This window comes from Wolffia australiana, chromosome 4 (genome assembly GCF_029677425.1).
Source record: "Wolffia australiana isolate 7733 chromosome 4, ASM2967742v1".
Classification (NCBI taxonomy): domain Eukaryota; kingdom Viridiplantae; phylum Streptophyta; class Magnoliopsida; order Alismatales; family Araceae; genus Wolffia; species Wolffia australiana.
The window spans coordinates 23,149,049-23,155,637 of record NC_135838.1 but is presented as its reverse complement, the minus strand read 5'-3'; the positions used below and the strand labels follow the sequence as shown (position 1 = coordinate 23,155,637).

General features: G+C 43.5%; 1 non-coding gene across 1 annotated transcript; it reads left to right on the top strand.

The window, feature by feature from the left end:
• The first annotated feature begins 6,088 nt into the window (after positions 1–6,088).
• Positions 6,089–6,194, top strand: LOC144702828 (small nucleolar RNA R71). Its single transcript, XR_013581403.1, has one exon. It is a non-coding gene; the product is annotated as a small nucleolar RNA R71 (small nucleolar RNA).
• Positions 6,195–6,589: the final 395 nt, after the last annotated feature.

The following is a 6,589-nucleotide window of genomic DNA, read 5'->3' as shown; positions in this document are numbered from 1 at the left end:
CAGGATTAAACATTGAATAGGAAATATTCCGTTTTAATATAATCACCATTATTCGTTTTAATATAGCCATTATATAAGTTATAACGACTATCATTAAAACAGAAACATTACTATTATTAGTATCACTTTACAACTATAAAAATGAAGAAACACTTTGTAACTTTGAGGATTAATAAACAATCTCTATTCAAGATTGTTTGGGCCCGCTCTTCTTCTCGTCTCTCTGAATTCTTCCTTCTCTTCTTCTTCCATCTTTCTTATCTTTCTTCTTCAATCTCTACCCAAGATTCTCTACACGCTTGAGGGTGATAGGCAGTGGTAAGCCAATGGTGGATGCCATACCATTTTTACAAATCTTTGAAGAATTCGTTGTTGAAATAAGTTCCACCATCACTAATAATAGCTCGTGGGCACCCAAACTTGGAAAATATATGATCTTTGAGAAATTTGATAACTACTTTATGATCACTTGTTCGTGTTGGTATTGCTTCTACCTACTTTCAGACATAATCCACACCTACAAAAATATACTTATATCCAAAAGAGGGAGGAAAAGGTCCCATAAAATCAATCCTCCAAATATCAAACAATTCAACTTCGAGAATAGGTTGGAGAGGCATTTTATCATTGCGACCCACATTCACTACTGATTGGTAACAAATGGATCTCTTAGAAAATTCATATGCATCCCGAAGAAGATGTGGCCAATAAAATCCATATTGTAACACCTTGTGCGCTGTGATCTAGGAGGAGTAATGTCCCCCACACAAAGATGAGTGACAAGACTCAAAAATTTTCCATTGTTCCTCCTCCGGTATGCACCGTCTAAAAATTTGATGAACTCCTAATCTGAATAATTCAGACTGATCCCAGTAATAATACTTGATGGCCTTAAAAAAAAATTCCGATCATCGTAATCCCAACCATTTGGCAACTCACCATTAACTAAGTAATTTACTATGTGGGCATACCAAGGTAATTTCCTAGTGGAAATTCCTAGAATTTACTCATCGGGGAAGGAGTCTACTATGGGAATATGAGAGGTCACCTGCTGGCCCATTATCCACTCCTCGTCTATCTCGAATTTCAATGTCAAACTCTTGCATCAATAAAATTCACCGCATTAGTCTAGGTTTGGTTTATTTCTTGCTCAATAGATGTTTAAGAGCTGCATGATCCGAAAAATTATAATGTTACTCCCTATAAGGTAAGATCTAAATTTTTCTAAAGCAAAAAAATTGCAAGTAATTCCTTTTCTATGGTAGAATAATTTACCTGAGCCGTCTAAAGTCTTACTTGCATAATACAGAGCCATAGGTTTCTTGTCTTTGTTGTCCCAAAACTGCTCCACCACGTAATCTGAAGCATCACAAAAATTTCAAAGGAACACTCCAATTTGGAGCTTATAAGATAGGAGCCGTCGCTAATGCCTCTTTAATCAAATTAAAAGCCAACTTGCATTCATCATACAAAATGAGTTCTTTGTCTTTAGAAAGAAATAAAGTTAGGGGTTTAGCCACTTTGGCAAAATCATTGATAAAGCGACGATAAAATCCAGCATGACCCAAAAAGGCCCTAAGATGCTTTAGGGTCGTGGGCAATGGAAGCTCCTTGATGATCTCCATCTTTCCCTTGTCCACCGCCAGCCCTTCCTTGCTTATATGGTGGCCTAGAATGATCCCCTGTCCACCGTAAAATGGGATTTCTCCCAACGGGAACTAACTTGTTTTCCTCGCAAATCTGTCATACCTTATCCAAGTTAGACAATAAACGTTCAAATGATTCTCCAAACACAGAAAAGTCATCCATGAAAACCTTTAGGCATGTACCAATAAGATTAAAAAACATGGCACTCATGCACCTTTGAAAAGTGGATGGTGCATTACAAAGTCCAAATGGCATTTTTCTAAAGGCAAATGTTCCTAGAGGATATGTGAATGTAGTCTTATCCTGATCATTGTCATGAATTCCAATTTTGATTGTACCCTGAGTAACCATCTAAGAAACAATAAAAACTCTGGCCCCCTAACTTTTCAAGGATTTGATCAATAAAAGGCCAGGGATAGTGGTGTTTTTTGGTTGCTAAATTTAACTTCTTATAATCTATGCACACCCTCCAACTTGTAGCTATCCTAGTTTGGATCTCTTATCCGTCTTTGTTTCTTTGGACAGTAATTCCCATCTTTTTGGGTACTATATGAATCATACAAATAAGGATTTAGGTGTTAGTGATGTTGTACTGATGGCTTTGACCCCTCTTCGTTAAAAATTCTGTGTTGGTAAATAGCAGGGCTAATTCCCTTTTTATCTTCTATGGCCCATCCTTATGGAACTTTTGTGTTTCAATAACACCTCTAAAAGATTTGCCTCTTGCTCCATTGTAAGTGTAGATGAGATAATAATGGGATACATTTTTCTTGGACCTAAGATGGCATATTTTAGATTAGAAGGAAGGGGTTTCAACTCTAATTCCTCCGTAGGCATAGATATGTGATCATGCATGCTATCACTCTTCATTTCATTTACGACATCCTCCTCCTCCTCCAAATCACTTCCATTCCCCGCCAACACATCATAAGTCATATTTTCCATAGAATTGCCTTCATCCTCTTTATTATATAAGGAGCAAGTATAAACATCTTCTTGACTACTATCAAGACATGTCATCCATTTAGAAATTGGTAGTTCAATCTCCTCTTTTCCCATTATCAAGTTAATCTTTCTTTCATTCCAATCAGTGTTCACTCTTGCTGTAGCTAAAAATGGGCGTCCCAAAGTAATAGATGCGTGACTAATCTTCCCCTATATTTTCACATCTACTACTATAAAATCCACAGGAAATGAACAATTCTCAACTTTCATAACTACATCCACCAGCTGACCACATGGACTACTAATTGATCCATCCGCTAATTGCAATTCTAAATTCACTGGTTGCAATTCTCCAAATTTAAAATTCTCAAATAAGGCCTTAGGCATAATATTCACCCTTCCTCCGAATCAAGCGAGGCTTTGCTAAATATTTCACCCCTGATTTCACATTTGATTACTGGTGCTCCTGGATCTTTGCCCTTTTTAGGCAATTCATTCAAAAAAATTGAGCTAATATTCACTGAGAGTTGAATCCTCTTTTGCTTCCTAGGAGGTGTGCAGAGGTTTTTCACAAATTTGAAATAATCAAGGATGTATTGTATAGCATCTAAAACAGGAATTTAAACAAAGGTATCTTTTAAATACTCAAGAAGTGGACTCTCTTTCAATTTTTTCTTTCTTCGAGTGTAGATCACTAGGGAAAGGAATAGGTGGACAATAGGCTTGGGAATTGGTTCCTTTCCTTTTCTTGCCTATCCTACAATCTCCTTGCCATTTTCTTGTTCAAAAAGATTTTCCTCAGCCAGTTTTTGTTTTTCTACAGCTGCAAATAAATCGGGTAGTTCTCTCCCATGTCTAGACACGGTATTTATCTCTCTTTCTTCATCATTCTCTAATGTGGCATGCACATCATGGGTATGTTCACTATTTATCCTACACATATTATTAACATAAAGAAAATTACTAGGATTAATGCAAGCTTGGGTAGGGATCTTACCTGGTTTTGGGCCCATCTTTGTGGAGTCTTCACAAGTACCTTGTGGTGCTCCACCGTGCATAAATGATTGGTCAATGTAGAGTCCCTTCTCCGCCTTGAGTTTATCTATCTGACGCAGGACGACTAAGGATTGGGCGATTAGTGATGCAGGTCGACTAAGGAATAGACGACAGGGGTAATGGGAAGAAGTTACGGATGGATGAACGACAATGGAAGGTTAGGGTATGGGAGGGATAAAACAGTCCACAGGAATCCACACGGTCGAATTCGGTCTTTAAAATCGATGAAAAGCTGGTGGTGTAGCTCCGACCCTTATCGAGGGGGGGAGTACTGTCTTCCCCCACCGCGACGATGCCTAAGCACCGAAATCAACACCAGAATTTGCGTCACGAAGAAACACTCAAAAGAGAGGGAGGAAGTAAGAAAACCAAATCTAGTTCTGATGGCGGTGGAAACTTCTTGAGAAAATACTGAACGGAGAACACTTCGACACCAAAGAGTTCAGGCGTACCTCGGCATCGTAGTGCGTGAAGAGGCTGCGGGGAATTCTGGTCGTGAGAAGACTGGATGAATCTGGGCGTTGAGCGGCCCACTGGACGAAGGAGTCTGGGCGTTTCGGGCGTTGAACGGCCCTGGTAGTGAGTTGATGTCGTGGTCGTAGATTCAGGCGTAGGCGGATATCCGCGCACGCAATGCGCGCGTAAGGTGCGCGGAGCACACGGAGCGCGCGGAGGGCATGCAGCGCACACAGAGCGCGCGCGGCTCAAAGCGTCAGACGGCGTTGACGACGCCCGGCGTCGGGGGCACAAGCGTGCGCCGGGCCGATCCTGGGCGGTTCTTGCGGGGCGGCCTGGGCGGCCTTTGGGCAGCCCAAGCGGGCCGCCTTGGGCTGCCCTGTTGGGGTGGCCTAGGGGTGGCCTTGGGCGGCACTGGCAGGGGCGGCCTATGATGACCTGGGGCTGCTCTGTTGGGGCGGCCTAGGGCTGGCCTTGGGCAGCCCTGGCAGCGGCGGCCTGGGACGGCCAGGGGCTGCCCTGTTGGGGCAGCCTGGGGCTACCTAGGGCTGCCCTGTTGGGGCGGCCTAAGGCTGGCCTTGGGCGGCCCTGGCAAGAGCGGCCTGGGACGGCCTGGGCTGCCCTGTTGGGGCTGCAAAGGGCTGGCCTTGGGCGGCCCTGGCAGGGGCGGCCTGGGCGGCCTTATTCGGCATCCCTAGGAGGGCGGTAGAGAGAGAAAGCGGCGGAGTGAGAGAGAGAGAGGAAGGACGAGGGGTGGAAGGCCGACGACACGAGGCGGCAGCAGCGGCGGCAGCGTCGCTAGGGCTGGGGAGATAGGGAGGCTTTGGTAGTCTTCCAAGAGGAGTTAAACAGAACTCAATTCTTGAAATATGACTGCCTAACTGTTTCTTGAGACAATAGCGAATACATATAGGCCTTGGAGGAAAGAGAAAATACAACTTAAAGACGAAAAATTAAAGATGAGAAATTAAAGAGGAGACGTGCTTCATGTCACGCCAAGGGGAAGTTGTAGATCTACCGTTGGCGACGTGTCATGATGCACGAAGGAATGTGCGTGCATGGAGACATGCGTACCGGAGGCGGTTGCGGCATGTCCGTAGCGGGAGTGTTGACGTGCGTGCGTGGAGACGTGCATAGCAGAGACGGTTGCGCCATGTCCGTAGCGGGAGTGATGACGTCAATTGACTGTGACGTTGACTTAGGTTGACCGTGGCGACGTTGACTTAGGTTGACCGTGGCGACGCGCCCGATGGTGATGTGTTGGCGTCCTCACGATCACTATCTCTCACCGATGTCTCTCCTCCATTTCTTCTATGAGCTTGAGCATCCTCTTCTTGTCCTCTTGAAGCTCTTCAATCACCTTGGTGAGAGTTGCATTGGTGGGATCTGAAAAATTCCGGTAATGTTGATAATGTTGTTGTTGAGGTAGATGGTTCGCCTTCGGTTGGAATTGTTGTTGAGGTGGGCGATTGCTATGGTTCCATCCCTGTCCTCCTAAGTTTCCTCGGGGACCCAGTGAGCATTCTTCGTCTCCTGCCTACCTATGGCATTCACCTCTGAGATCATTGCACAAGCTTCTCGAGTGTGGCCATCACTTGAGCATATCTCACATCGAGTTATGTGGTTACTCGAAGAATTGTCATGTGATCTTCCATTATTCGGTCCTTGCCATAGGGATCTCATTTGTTCATTCATCTTCTCCATGGCTTTTCCCATCATGACACCGATCTGTTTTTCAAATCGGTCCATGGTAGTCTGATGTTCAACTTCTCTAACATCCAACAATTCACCTTTTCGAGGAGTAACCCTCACATGATCGGAAGCATGTTGGTGGTAGGCTAAATTGTCTGACATTTTTTCTAGAAGGGCCATAGCTTCATCTTCATACGTGTCTGCTATTGCACCTCCACTCGAAATATCCACTCTTCTTTTTTCGGCGTCATTCAATCCTTCATTAAAAAGTTGAACTAACTCCCATTCGCGAATGCCATGGTGGTGGCATTTTCTTATGAGCCCCATCAATCTTTCCCAAGCTTCACTAAAAGTTTCATTACCTTGCTGAAAACTCTAAAATTTTCTTCTGAAAGAGTTCGTCCTTGCTACTGTATAGTATCTATTTAAACAATTTTTTCCATCTCTATTCCATGATTCAAAATTTGTCCCCAATGTTCTAAATCAATCTTTGGCTCTATCCTTTAGGGCATGAGGGAATAGTTACGTTCTCACTGCTTAGAAATCCTAGGGTAGGTTTAACTATCACAGGCTTCATAAAATTTTTCTAAGAAATCATATGGCTCCTCATTTGCCTTCCCTTAAATGGATGGTAGTGATTGAAATTGGTGTGGGTCTATCCGAAACAACACATCATCTCCAATAGTGGCATATATCCTAGATAAATGGGAGTTTCAGCTGGTGTTGAATATTCTCTAATTCTCCTCCTTCCTTCATCAACTACTTCAGGATTTCCTACTCCATTCCCTATACG